At 42.8% G+C, this 15,637-nt stretch overlaps 1 pseudogene; it reads right to left on the reverse strand.

The window, feature by feature from the left end:
* Positions 1-14,797, reverse strand: part of LOC133419834 (NACHT, LRR and PYD domains-containing protein 3-like) — a 54,485-nt pseudogene extending 39,688 nt beyond the window's left edge.
* Positions 14,798-15,637: the final 840 nt, after the last annotated feature.

Consider the following 15,637-nt stretch of genomic DNA (forward strand, 5'->3'; position numbering starts at 1 on the left):
TCAGCACCCCTGCCGTGAAATATTCGTATATTCAATGATAAGTAGACAAAGAAAAAAAACAACACACTGACACTTCAATATATTTATATATACACACTCACACAAACACATACTTAGGAGTTTATATTATATATATTTACAAATATTATGGAAGACAACATAATAAGCAGGCTTGTAACGCCCGCCAATGTAATAATGCCCGCAAACGTAATAAACCACAAACATAATAAAAATATGCAGTTTTTAATGTAATAATCCTGCAAATGTAATACATTTCCCACAAACGTAATAGTCGCTGCCTACTACAAACGTAACACGCAATTTCCCACAAATGTAATAACTATTACGTTTGCTTAGTTTGTTTTGGTTTAATCAATTTGTGCAAATGGAGGAGGAGGAGATACCTCATCTCATCATGCGCTTCGGGTTTGCGCGATTCAGGTTTAGGAGCGCACCTTCCATGAGAGGGACGCAACAACTGTTTGTCTGTTTTGGAGGTGGCAAAGAGAAGAATAGATATTTCCTCACAAAGACTGTTACACTGGATATTTGCGAGTACATTACCCAGACCTATGGTGTGCCCAAATTCAGAGCGCACAGAGCACACAGAGCGCACAGAGCAGAGAGCGCTTTGCCACCTCGGTGGCAAAGCTGTATCCTGGGGTGCCAATGACGTGATCTGTAGTTTGCATTATTCGTTTTGGAATACTCAATTTAGATATATACTGCATGGGATTTGGACTCAGAATAATGGCTGTACACAAGCATTTACAGCTGATAATGAATCACTGTGAATACATCAATGTCAGTTACGTGTATTGAATAGATGGATGACAACTAAAAGCGTAATCAGACAAGCTTTTCAGTGTTATTTTGGACATCGACTAACATGACAGCTCGGACATCATTTTTAATCATCTCTCCAGTCTTGATGCTCCGGTCAGCTCGAGACAATTGTCTAAAGCTGACCGTGGCATGCCGTGGCAATTATAGCCATTATTCTGAGTCCAAATCCCATGCAGTATATATCTAAATTGAGTATTCCAAAACGAATAATGCAAACTAGTAGATCACGTCATTGGCGCACAATAAGAAACACTTTTTTCTCCATGAAAACACGTGATTTATTTATTATCACAAATAAAAAAAATGAATGTGCCTCCTGTGGCAACCTTTTGCTGAATAATACTCGATTTAACATTCAAATAAAATATTTCTCCTTTTGCATGTGGAGAATCCTCACCACAATAGTAATGCTGTGCAGATTAGCACCTTCCTTTCGAACGTATTAAATAAAGACACGCAATCACAATCCCTGCAAAAACTTTCAGGCTTGGTAAATCTCATTGCGCGTGGTAAATGGACCAATTTGCATTTTCCCCTCCCAGTATTTAGCGCGTTCTGCCGGGTACGCCCCATATTGATTATTCATCAGGGCAAAAGTACTAAATGAATAGCGCGTGTTATTTTGCGCACGCTATTCTTTGCACGCTGTTAGTAGATCAGCTTGCACCTTGGTTTGCGGTTGCTGTCAAGTTTGCACAGGTTTTTACACACGCAAACCTTTAGTAAATCAGGCCCTAAGACTGAAAACACTGACTTTCACGGAGACTTAGATTTAGATGTTGTGGATGATATGGAGGACAGGAAAACCACATTATTTGGTGGTCACAGTAAATGTAGAAAAAGTATATAAATAGTATACAATAAAGCGAGTGAGTGGCAGCACGCCGTTGCTGCCCGTTAGTGCCACAACGCAATTTCCATTGAGGACAGGGGGGACATGCCCCCCCCCCACACTTTTCAAAATCATGTATTTGTCCCCCCCACTTTTTACAGTTTAAAAACTAACGGTAAGCTCATCAAGACACCCTGTGCGAAGACGAGATGGCGGCCCGGCAGCCCCCGCTCCCCCTCCTCCCTCCCGTCTCCCCTCAGAGCTGCTCAAGGCTGATTTATGTTTCCGCGTTACACCAACACAGAGCCTACGGCGTAGGGTACGCGGCGACGCGCAGCCTACGCCGGACCCTACGGCGTAGGCTCTGCGTTGGTGTGACGCAGAACCATAAATCTGGCTTAAAAGTAAACACAACATGCGTGCACGTACCTGTGCATGACAGGCAGACACACACGGGGAGAAGAGACTATTGCTTTAATTTTAATTTATTTAAAAACTTTATCCTTATGCCCCCCCCCCGCCTGCTCCATTAATGGTCCTGATTGACGCTGAGCTTCAAACACGGAGGACACGGTCAGCGCTTTTAAATTATAAGTCTGATATGTGATGACATTATTAAGAGTATGACATGAATCTGGCTTCATTTTACCAACTCACAGCCTGCCTCGCCAGTTCCCCGTGTCTTAAGTAAATTCTCACGGGAGGGTCAGGGTTGCCGTAAAGATACGCAGATTTTTCGGTTAGTTTTTTCTTTTTAGATCCCAGCCTTTGCGTAAAAGGTGGCTTGCGCATCTTTCAGGCGCTTTTTGTGCGCAAACAAGCTTTATAGATGAGGCTCCAGACCTTTGGAGTTTAGATAATACGATAACCTTTGAGAATAAACTCAAGTTATTTTTGTTTACTCAGGAGAATAAATGGACTGTTATGAATTGAGCTATACATCTGTTTATTGTGTTGATACTATTTCCTTTTCCTCTATTTATTTTGTGTTTGTGTGTGTAGTTTTGCTGAAGGGGGTGGGGGGTGATAAATGTGAACTACACATGATTGTTTGTTTATTTATTTATTTATTTATTTATTTATTTAAAAGGGACAACGCACATTGATTGACATGAGTTCATCATGTAAATGAGCCAGATTTAGCCATACAGGCTAATTTACATCTGCAGTCCCTGGCAGGTTGATGGCATATGTAAAAACATACACTAAAACCTTAAAACACAGAGTACAAACAATTAGTAAAACCATGACACTCCGAATAGTGACAGACAACATAAAAGAATTATAGCACACAAACACATTAGCTCACATAAAAGCACATAAACACAAACAGGTATAAAAACAATAAACTGAGCCCTATACCAGATTATGACAGCATGTTTGATTGTCTAGTAACCACTGTTTTATGTTTTTAGAGAATGAATGAAGAGATGTGATGTTTCTTAGATGTACGGGTATAGTGTTCCATGTACAAGCTGCTCGACAGCCCAAAGGCACTTTTCCTATGTGCAACTCTACAATCTCCTCTGGTGGCAGCTCTGGTAGATGAGTTTTGAATTTGTTCTATCTCACACTGTCCAGAAAGTTGTTGTGTTGTTGAAAAATGGAAAAAAATGTATTCTTTTTAAATTGAGCTATTCATTTGATTTTTCTCAATATTGTGTTTGAGAGTGTGATGAAAAAATGTAAATCCTGACTTTCAAAACAGGAAATGTAGAGTCATAATGCCATTGTGCTGATTATAATGTTGTTTCTTTTACTTTTAGGAGGTGTCCTAGTGTCTGTTGTCTCTGAGTTGTGAGCATGTATGTTTATGTATTTTAATTAATGATAATGTTGAGGTTCAGCTGAGGATTCTGATGAGACCCCAGATAAACTACTGTGAAAGATCAGCAGCTAACGGGGATCTAATAAAACAACCAAACAATCAGTTGTAACGGTCACCAGTTGAACACTTGGTGGATTCTGACCTGAGAGACTCCAGGTGACAGTGTGGACTCTCCAGTCCAGGACACACCTTCTTCAGTCCAGAATCCTGCAGGGGGTTGTTGTTCAGGTCCAGTTCTGTCAGACTGGAGGACTGAGAGCTGAGAACTGAGGATAGAAGTGCACAGATGTTCCCTGAGAGTTTACAGCAACTCAACCTGCAGAGGAGATTAAAGAGAGATCATGAGGTCATTTAAAAGTAGATTATGTCATTTAACAAATAAATAAATGATATAATATCAATGAATACTGATTATTTCAACTAATAATGAATAAGTATTGATCAAAGTGATCGCTGCATTTATTTTCTCTACATGTAAAGTTTCCTGTGATGAATCATTGAGGAGAACTGGTCCCACATGAACCTGAACTTAGTTGAACAGTGAATTTAACTGGTTTCCTCCAAGAACATGTGATTGTAACTAAAACAGATGTGTCCATGTTCGTCCTTACACAGCTTTCTTGGAGGCTTTGACCACCGGCAGCAGCCTCCGTAGAGCCTCCTCTGAACCTGTGAACTTCTTCAGGTCAAACACCTCCAGATCTCCTGATGACAGTAAGATGAAGACCAGAGCCGACCACTGAGCAGGAGACAGTTTATCTGTGGAGAGAGGTCCTGACCCCAGGTACCGTTGGACCTCCTCCACCAGAGAACCATCGTTCAGTTCATTCAGACAATGGAACAGGTTGATGCTTCTCTCTGCAGACAGATCCTTACTGATCTTCTTCTTGATGTATTTAACTATTTTCTGATTGTTCTGTGAACTTCTTTGTTCTGGTTCCATCAGACCTCGTAGGAGGTTCTGATTGGTCTCCAGTGAAAGACCCAGGAGGAAGCGGAGGAACAAGTCCAGGTGTCCGTTGGGACTCTGTAAGGCCTTGTCCACAGCAATCTGATGGAGGTCCGTCTCTGCTTTTTTTTTAAACCATGTTGAGGTTTTTCTCTGTTCCTCCAGCAGGTTGACTCCAGAGTTGATGAAGGTCTGATGGACATGAAGAGCAGCCAGAAACTCCTGGACACTCAGATGGATGAAGCAGAAGACCTGGTTCTGGTACATGTGGCTTTCCTCTCTAAAGATCTGGGTGAACACTCCTGAGTACACTGAAGCCTCTGTGACATCGATGCCACACTCTTTCAGGTCTGATTCATAGAAGATCAGGTTTCCTTTCTGCAGCTGCTCAAAAGCCAGTTTTCCCAGGGACTCCACCATCTTCCTGCTCTCTGGACTCCAGTGTGGATCTGTCACAGTTCCTCCGTCATACTTGGCCTTCTTCAGTTTGGCCTGGACCACCAGGAAGTGGATGTACATCTCAGTCAGGGTCTTGGGCAGCTCCCCTCCCTCTCTGGTTTCCAGGACGTTCTCCAGGACGTTCTCCAGGACGTTCTCCAGGACCGAAGCAGTGATCCAGCAGAAGACTGGGATGTGGCACATGATGTGGAGGCTCCGTGATGTCTTGATGTGGGAGATGATCCTGCTGGTCTGCTCCTCTTCTCTGATCCTCTTCCTGAAATATTCCTCCTTCTGTCGGTTATTGAACCCTCTGACCTCCGTCACCATGGAGACACACTCAGGAGGGATCTGATTGGCTGCTGCGGGTCGTGTGGTGATCCAGAGACGAGCAGAAGGAAGCAGGTTCCCCCTGATGAGGTTTGTCAGCAGCACGTCCACTGAGGTGGACTCTGTAACATCAGTCAGGTCCTCATGGTTCTGGAAGTCCAGAGGAAGTCGACTCTCATCCAGACCGTCAAAGATGAACACGACCTGGAACTCTTCAAAGTTGCAGATTCCTTTGGTTTCAGAGAAGAGGCGATGAACAAAGTCCACCAAGCTGAACTTTCTCTCTTTCAGCACATTCAGCTGTCTGAAGGTGAATGGAAGCAGGAACTGGATGTCCTGGTTGGTTCTGCCTTCAGCCCAGTCCAGACTGAACTTCTGTGTCAGGACTGTTTTCCCGATGCCTGCAACTCCCTTTGTCATGACTGTTCTGATTTTTTTATCTCTTCCAGGTGGGAGTTTAAAGATGTCTTCCTGTCTGATGGTTGTTTCTGCTCTGTCTGGCTTCCTGGAAGCTGCTTCAATCTGTCTGACTTCATGTTCTTCGTTGACCTCTCCGGTCCCTCCCTCTGTGATGTAGAGCTCCGTGTAGATCTGCTCCAGAAGGGTTGTCTCTCCTGCTCTAGCAATCCCCTCAGACACATCCTGGTACTTCTTCTGCAGCTTAGACTTCAGCCGCTTTTTACAAACTTCAGCAAAAGTACCTTCATGAAAGAACATAAAGACAGGGATTTAGTGTTTTATGAACTTCACTCAACAACTTAATTCTAAAAACAATCAAGATCTGAGCATCCCCTGATCTGCTGTAACTTTACGACGAGCTGTCCAATAATTGAGTAGATCGCTTTTAAAACACCTCTGAATTTTCAGGACGTGGAAGTGACAAGAACATCTGGGTTTCTAGTACCAGAATGTTAGCAGTAGAGCCCTGATGGGTTGTGGGTTGAAGTGGAAAGTCCAGGTTTAAGACTTGGAGTGGAATTGGTCCCCACAGTTGCTATCAGAGCACATCAGGTTTGTATCTCAGAAGTCTGGAGGATGGATGAACACCTCAGATCCTTAATTGTGTTCTTAGACACCTTCTTAAGCCAGGTGTGACCAGAGACTTGTCTGCAGAAATGTTTAGGTTGGTGTTAATATAAATGTATATAAAAACTGGTCAAATCTGTCTCAGCATCGCCGTTTCAGGTGTCGCTACCCAAATAACATATGGACATCCCTGACAGCTGTGCAGCTCCGTCAGCATTTGATTAACATATGGTAGATGTGTTTATAGTCCAAAATCGTGGAGATCAAGTAAGGGAAGAAAGAGGGAGATGGTTTGGACACATATAGAGGAGGAATGGTAAATACACGAGTAGATAGATGCTGGAGATGGAGCTGGTGGGCTGGAAACAAGCGATAATTCCCTTGTCTTTCCAGAGAAAAGGATCTTCTCCACTCCAAATAGTTTCTTCTAAGTTGCTGCACTACTGTCCAACTTGTTACGTGAAAAGGAAAAAAAAGAAAACAAAGATCTGTGTGAATGTGTGTGAATGTTGGTGGTGGTCGGAGGGGCCGTTTGGCGCGATATGGCAGCCACGCTTCTGTCAGTCTGCCCCAGGGCAGCTGTGGCTACAAACGTAGTTTACCACCACCAGTGAGGATGTGTATGAATGAATAATGATCTCTGTAAAGCGCTCTGGGTGCCTTGAAGGGCGCTATATAAAACCAAGTCATCATTATTATTATTATTATTATTTGTCAGCTTCTTAACCCAAGTAGTTGGAGAAACCGACCGACCGAACCAAATGTTGAAGAACAAATGTGGAAAGTTCGTACTGAATATGTGTTTTCCTTTGTTTGTCAAAGTTTTGTTTGAGTGTTCCTGTCCGTCCTTATCGCGTCTACAAAGTCAAAGGTGCACATACAGCCGCGAGTTCCGACCATCGTTTTGGCCAACGTACACTCAATGGACAACAAATTACACTATGTCAGACTACAAACTGGACCGGCTGGGACTCACTCTGGCACCTCACTCTGCAACGGGCTCCTGGACTTCCTGACCAGGAGACCACAGGCAGTACGGGTCGCCAGCAACACATCCAGCACTGTCACTGTGAACACGGGGGCGCCCCAAGGATGTGTTTTCAGTCCCCTCGTCTTCACACTGCTGAACCATGACTGCACAGCGAGATACAACTCCAACCTACTCATCAAGTTTGCAGATGACACGACTGTGGTGGGTTTCATCAGCAACGGGGACGAGACGGACTACAGGAGTGAGGTTAGCCACCATATGGACCAGACTACAGGAGTGAGGTTAGCCACCATGTGGACCAGACGGACTACAGGAGTGAGGTTAGCCACCATGTGGACCAGACTAACGGAGTGAGGTTACCATGTAGTGCATACACAAAAATATGTCTGAATGTGGAGAAAAGAGATTGTTGTGGACTTCAGGAGAGCTCACTCCCAGCATGCTCTTGTTTCTATCAATGGTGCAGCACCAAGTTCCTGGGTGTGCACGTCACCTCTCCTTGGTCACCAACACGGCATCACTGGCCACGAACTTCCTCCTTAAACTGAGGAAAGCCAGAGCCCCATCAGGAGCAGCTTCTACAGGTCTTCTCAGGTCAAGTTTCCCCTTTGGGGATTATTAAAGTTGAATCTATCTATCTATCTATCTATCTATCTATCTATCTATCTATCTATCTATCTATCTATCTATCTATCTATCTATCTATCTATCTATCTATCTATCTATCTATCTATCTATCTATCTATCTATCTATCTATCTATCTATCTATCTATCTATCTACAGAGGTTCCATCGAGAGCATCCTGACGGGAGGGAAACACACCCGTTTACCAGGAGAGTTTTTGTGAAGTGAATCAATGCGACTGACCGGGACCATTTACCTGTTGCACCAGCTGGAGAGACTGGAATTAAATGAAACATATTATTATCATCTATTGTTTAAACAGGATAAAATGTTCATAGTAAGATGGTTTTGTGTTTTTTACTTCTCTACAACATACCTTTATCACATTTCATCATCTTTAAAATCGTCTCGGCCACCACTCTGGTCGTTGAGGAGAACCTCTGCACCATCAGATCTACTGTCTTCAATCTGTCCGCATGCTCCAGATGACTCAGTTTGATCGGTTTGAAACCATGCTTTGATTCATCTGCATTCACCAGGTTCCACTGGAATTTCTTCAGCCCACTGGAGTCCAAATCCTCCAACGTGTCCTTCAACCAGAATTTTACCTCCTTTAAAGAGAGAAATCATGATAAATGAAGACTTAAAATCTGAATTCCTGACAGAGAATCAGATGGACTTGAACAAACTCAGGAACATCCAGAAATCTGAAAATGGGTTACAGACGAGTGTTTCCCAACTCTGGCCCTCAAGGGTCGCTGCCCTGCATGTTTTAGATGTTTTAGATGTTTAAAGTCTGATGAAATTGTTCCCCCAAGACTCGAAGTGACAAGGACTCGATGTTTGATGCAAATACTGTGAAACTTCTCTGATGATTTCAGTGAACTGCTGTCTGTAATCTGTGTTGATTTAACCGTGTAATCATTGTTGCTGATTTTAACATCCATGTGGACAACCCTCAGGACATGTGGACAATCATGAGGACATGTGGACAACCCTCAGGACATGTGGACAACCCTCAGGACAATCCTCAGGACATGTGGACAACCCTCAGGACATGTGGACAACCCTCAGGACAATCCTCAGGACATGTGGACAACCCTCAGAACATGTGGACAACCCTCAGGACAACCCTCAGGACAACCCTCAGGACAACCCTGAGGACATGTGGACAATCCTCAGGACATGTGGACAACCCTCAGGACAACCCTCAGGACATGTGGACAACCCTCAGGACAATCCTCAGGACATGTGGACAACCCTCAGGACATGTGGACAACCCTCAGGACAACCCTCAGGACATGTGGACAACCCCCAGGACAAAGGGACTAAAGACCTGGGCAACTCTGGGCGACGATGCATGTAACAGAGAGCAAACACAATAGGGGGCGGAGCTAGACCTGCTGGCTCTGACGGTCTGAGCTTCTCAAAGGTTAGTGTGTCTGATGTGGACATGTCTGAAACAAACAGATCCCACACCACCAGGGATCCGAGATCTTTTCTCTTTTCTTATTAGAACAAGGCTTGCTGCAATCAGGTGTCTTTGCTCATGGCAATGAAAACACTCACAGTCTTCACGTAAGCAACAATTTCAACGTGCATCTCCGTTCAGCAGTTGGGGATTGTGTAACTTTCAAAGGAAACACATTTTTATACGTTAGAATCAAGTTTCTAAAACCTTGTCCATTTGCTTCAGGGACAAGTTCATAGGCCTGCAACACCGAAACGAAGGAACTAACGTGGTGTGATTACTGACGTCAACATGTGTACTTTTTTAGGTGATGTAGCTATGGACACGGGTCAACTCTTTTCAAGAGCTCTGATCCGGAGATGCATCGCTTGCACTAACAGCTCTTTGTTGCGTCTCCACCTCCTGAATAAGAAAGGGTTAAGCGGAGATCTTCGGGGGGACAGACCTGTTTGAGGTTCAGAAACTGGATCAAGGTCCACACTGGATCACTGAACACTTGAGCAACCTCTGCTACCTTCACATCCGCCCCGTCTACGGCGGTACACGTTTCTAACAGCCTGTCAGACGTTAGCTGCTCTACTTCAGCTTTGTCAGAGCGTTTGTCCGGTTCTTCCTCTACAGACTACGAGACTGCCTCACTTCTGGAGCCTCTGGTGGTCAAATTAGGAAATCAAACTGGAAGCAGTTTGACTTACATTAAGGTTGTCACTCCAGGAGTCATCCTGGTCCTCGGATGTCACATCGTCATGTGTTTGAAGCTGACTGCTGCAGAAATGGAGAGAAAAGAGGATTGGTCTGCAGATACTTGACTGTGATTGGTTGACAGGTCCAAGTAACAGCTTCTGAAGTCTTGTTGTGAAGCGATAACACTCTATGTACAGACGGCTGCTTCAGTCATCCACTCAAATGCATCAGTCAAGGTTTGTGTTATTCACCTTGAACTCTGCATCACAGTCGATCTCTGCTGCACCTTAACTGCTTTATTCACGTTCTGTCTCTTCCTCTATTGTTTGTGTTCTGAACAAATCATTACAAACTTATGAAGTGGATTGGTTTTGAAAAATTAGCTCTGTTCTGAGCCTCATTGTTCACGCATCATTTGCATCACTGCATCCCCTAAACACAAATTTAGGGGATATCAATGGCCGATTAATCAGACGATAGTCCAAAAAAAAAGTCCACCTAATTCACCATGCTCATTAATTATGATACGTTTTTGTATTATTAACCAATCTACCTCTAATTACAGGATTCGTTGTGCGACAGATTTTAAAGAAGCTGTCCTGTGAGGTCTGTCTGGTCCTGGTGACGGATGCTGCATCTGCCAGCAAGGACAAGAGCTACCATCCGCTGCCCCTGAAAAATAATGGTGGCCTTCTCATCTCATGTGAAGGCACAGTGAAAGTGGTCAGGGCAGCAGAGTGAAGGTCATCAGGGCAGCAGAGTGAAGGTCATCAGGGCAGCAGAGTGAAGGTCGTCAGGGCAGCAGAGTGAAGGTCGTCAGGGCAGCAGAGTGAAGGTCGTCAGGGCAGCAGAGTGAAGGTGGTCAGGGCAGCAGAGTGGGTCCTTCGCCAGGCATCAGTCAGGAGATCACAGCCCATCAGGCTGATAGAGTCCTCTACATCGTCCAGAAGAGGAGAGGTTCATATGTGTTTTTGCTGGTGGAACACATCGGTGACACACAGTACGGCATTGATAATCATCACCATACACTAGTGACATTAGTAGTGTCCCTGTTTTTTAAGGTAAGGCTGCACCACATAGCGAAATCGACAACGCTTAGCTTACAGAGTGGCAATATAAGACAGAAGCTCAACAAAGCAGTCCTTTTCAAAGGGCAATATATATATATATATATATATATATATATATATATATATATATATATATATATATATATATATATATATATATAGAGAGAGAGGTTAAAATATATACGCCTGTAATAATGTCATAATATATATATATATATATATATATATATATATATATATATATATATATATATATATATATATATATATATATATATATTTATATATATATTTATATCATATAAATACATGTTATAATGTAATAAAATATATATATATATATATATATATTTATATATACATTTATATCATATAAATACATGTTATAATGTAATAAAATATATATATATATATATATATATATATATATATATATATATATATATATATATATATATATATATATGTTATAAGGTAAAAATATATATATGGATAAATGTTATAATGTAAATATAAATATTACTAAGAATACTATAAAAATATTGATTTATTATAAATACCATGTCATAGCTACCTGTTTCTTGTTATTTTCATATAAAAGTACGTTTGTCAATGTTTATAATTATTCACAAGTATGCAGTGTCATCTCTGACGTTCATAACAAACCAAACTGTTTGAAAATCTGTTGAAAATTGAGCAAGTTAAGGTTGTTTAAGCAGTACATGCACCATTAAACACAATGTTATGAGTGAGCGAGCTACTGATGCAAGATGGCCGCCATGTGACGACGTCGCTCTGCATTGGCAGCAGCGCGGGCGAGTCATCTAGCCTTTATATATATCTATGCTGTCACCTGAAAACTGGAAACGCCTAAAATAACTCTGACCCCTGACTTTTGACCTCAGCCGGTGGGAACCAGTTCCTACCGGTTCATGGTGGCGCCCCCCCCCCCCCCCACACACACACACACACACACACACACACACACACACACACACACACACACACACACACACAGTAAATAACCCCCAGTAAATGCTGTAACTTTTGAATGGTTTGACATAGAGAGTCGTGTGTGGTGTCATCGGACTTAGTTTTGAGTCCTTCACCTTTATTGCTGAAAAATGCAGCAATGTACACAAATGGCCAGCAGCCCGCCATGGCACTCTCCAAATTTCTGCAAGGAAATTTTCTAGTTTAAGTTATTACATTAATCAGTTGTCAGGACTCAGCGTGTTGGGCTTCATCTGAGCCTGATCAGCTATGACGGGCACGAGCCCACAGCTATCTGGCCATGCTGAGCAGCAGAGTCACTTTCCAATGCCGGCTTTTGCGAAAGCTCGAACAACAGTGTAGTCCAGCAGACACGTCAGCCAACGCATCTACAATCCTTCAACAGTAAACGTCGGCGGGCTCCATGCCTCCGTTCCTTCGGGCCCACCTCTGCGGCGCAGCTCCCCTGGGAGCCGTGTCTCCTTGGTAGCGAGGCTGAGTCTCCCCGTCCGCCCCAGGTGTCCCGCCTCGGAGCCACCTCCGGGCAATCATGGGCAATTCATGCGGCCCCCTTCCCCTTTTAACTTCTAATGGTGGCCTCAACTACATCTGCCTTAAGCCTGAATTATGGTTCTGCGTTAAATCGACGCAGGGCCTACGCCGTACGTGCGGGTTGCCGCGCACCGCAATGCGTAGGCCCTGCGTTGGTGTAACGCGGAACCATAATTCAGCCTTTACAATAATACAATGGGCACATTGCATCATTGGGCGCGCGGCACATTTAAAAAAAAATAAGATGTTTATATGCGCTTAAGTCGCAGAAATATGGCAAATGGGTTTATACGGACTTGGATTACTGTATTCCATTAGGTGTGTTATTATGATTTTTTATTTATTTAACATGCGCAAATATAATTTGTACAACTGAATATCCTCAAAGCAGACAAAGTTTTGTGCACCCCAAGAGATCTCCGGCACCCCCCCAGGGGGGGCGCGGACCCCAGGTTGGGAGACATTGAATTAGTACTAACATGGCAGCACCTGTGGCTAACTGGACTGACGGCAGTCCGACCCGCACTTAGCCGTGCTGGATCCTCATGGAGTAGTATTAGTAGTAGTAGTAGCAGTAGTAGTAGTAGTAGTAGTAGTAGTAGTAGCAGTAGTAGTAGTAGTAGTAGTAGTAGTAGTAGCAGTAGTAGTAGTAGTAGTAGTAGTAGTAGTAGCAGTAGTAGTAGTAGTAGTAGTAGTAGTAGTAGTAGTAGTAGTAGTAGTAGTAGTACTAGTATCAGTAGGATCTGGAGAGCTGGTTTCATCCTGAACCAAACTCTGGTCTCTGAACCAGCAGGACCACGTGGTTGAGGAACACAGAAGACTCCGTGGTGGAAAAACAGGAACAAGAAGGAGTACGTGATGTTTGAAGAAACTAAAACCTCAAATAAACCACCACGTACAGAAAATATAAAGTCATGATGAATCATAGAATCAGTTACCAACAGTTGTCTTACTTTGTGCCTGAAGGTCCAGGTTCTTTACTGAAGTTTGGAGGTTGATCTTTGGACCGGTCACTCTTCATAGAGACACTGATGGATACTGGAGACTCTTGTCTCTCCTGCTCTTTCTCCACAAAATCCTCCATCTTCTGGACTTCAGTCATTCAGAGACATGAACCAGAAACACCGACCATCTTTGAATCTGTGGACAGAAACTTTATTAAAACACCACTAAGTCATGAAATACATTCTTTCACTAACATTTCCTGAATGACTTTGTCAAAACTCACGAGGGTGAAGAAAGAGGTTTTACTGATACTGACAATAAGAGAGAATTGAAACTGAGAGTCGCCTCTAATTTGATTCCAATCTGTGAATCCGAGTATTCACCTGGAGAAGAAAAAGTTCTGTTTCATTAAAAAGTCAAAGAACGACTGGTGAAGTCATCCAGGAAACCACTTCTTCACTCATTCCCACTAAAGACCAGCCTGAACGTTACCTGCTCGTGTTCAGTTTTCTACACAAGAACATCAGAGTTTATTCTGGATCCAGTCATGAAGGTGAGTCTGAGATCAGGGGTGCGTTTCCCAAAACCACCGTTGATGACAATGTTCACCACTAACATAGTTGGACCCACGCAGGAACGATACATGAGTTTCCTGAATCCACAGCTGGAATGATGGAGGGAAGGATGTTGTTACCTACGTAGAACCATCACGGTTCAGAGACGCTATATAAATAAAATTGAATTGAACAGTAATTTCGAGCTTAGAGAACCTCTGAGAACATTACACATCCGTCTGTGGAGACGACGTCAGGCAGCAGAAAAACCCCGGAAATAAGGTTGAAGTCTTTTTAACTCGCAGAATACCCAAAGTAACTCCTCTGAGAAGAATGTACATTAAATCCAACTTTGTGAGGCTGAAATCATCATATAAATACGGTTTACCAACCTGTTAAAATGTAGATAAAACAGGAACCAGGAGGACAGGAAATGTTCAGAAACAGGAAGTTCAGCACACACACGTCTGTCCTTATGATGACCTTCTATACTTCTGTTATGTGTTTCCATCTGAACCCAAATCTCAGATCTCACTCACACCTCAGCAGGACTCCAACCAGAACCACAGAAATGACATTTAAACAGCAGAAGAAGAAAGAACAAACACTAACCTGGTCTCCTCTGCAGCTCCGTCCATCAACATGGAGTCTGAACTCTGAATACTTTCCTCAGTGAGACTCAGAGCTGCACTTCCTCTTTACAGGTACAGGAAACCACATGACTTTCAAGAAGCCTGCGGTCGTGTGTGTGTGTGTGTGTGTGTGTGTGTGTGTGTGTGTGTGTGTGTGTGTGTGTGTGTGTGTGTGTGTGTGTAAGAAACAGAGAGAGAGAGAGAGAGAGAGAGAGAGAGAGAGAGAGAGAGAGAGAGAGAGATAGGTTTTTTTTCAAAAACAGCTGGTAAAGTCATGTGATCAAACTATCTCATAATAACCAGGTATTATCTCACAATTTGGACATGATATTGAGGAAGTTTGCATTGATTTTTTTTGATAAAGATTTTTATTGACTTTTTCAATTACAGTACAACGACAAAAAACAGAACCAAACCAAACAAGGCACATTAATACGTACAAATAAGCACTTGAAGATATTCCAAATGTAGAGATTTAAGTGGTATATTTTACTGTTGTGGTAACTGACTGATTTTCATTGTGCGGTTAGGGAAAAGAAAAGGATAACGCTAATGAGTGGCCAACATGTACACACAAAGAGATGGAAACACATTGTGTACTTATAGAACGCTCCCACCATACAAAATGTGATCAGTGACCATATTAGAAATAAACATAAAGTTGCATATATGAAAATAAGAATAAAAAATATATAATACAACAGTAGACAACGCTGCAATAAAATCTCCCCCCTCCATAAATTGCAAAAAAGAGCCCCAAATCTTCTCAAATGTGTTATATTTCCCTATAACATCATATGTAAGTTTCTCTGCAATTTTATGTTTGACTTCTAGAAGACAAAATACCACCATCTTCTTCCTGCTATCGTTC

This window comes from Cololabis saira, chromosome 19 (genome assembly GCF_033807715.1).
Source record: "Cololabis saira isolate AMF1-May2022 chromosome 19, fColSai1.1, whole genome shotgun sequence".
NCBI lineage: Eukaryota > Metazoa > Chordata > Actinopteri > Beloniformes > Belonidae > Cololabis > Cololabis saira.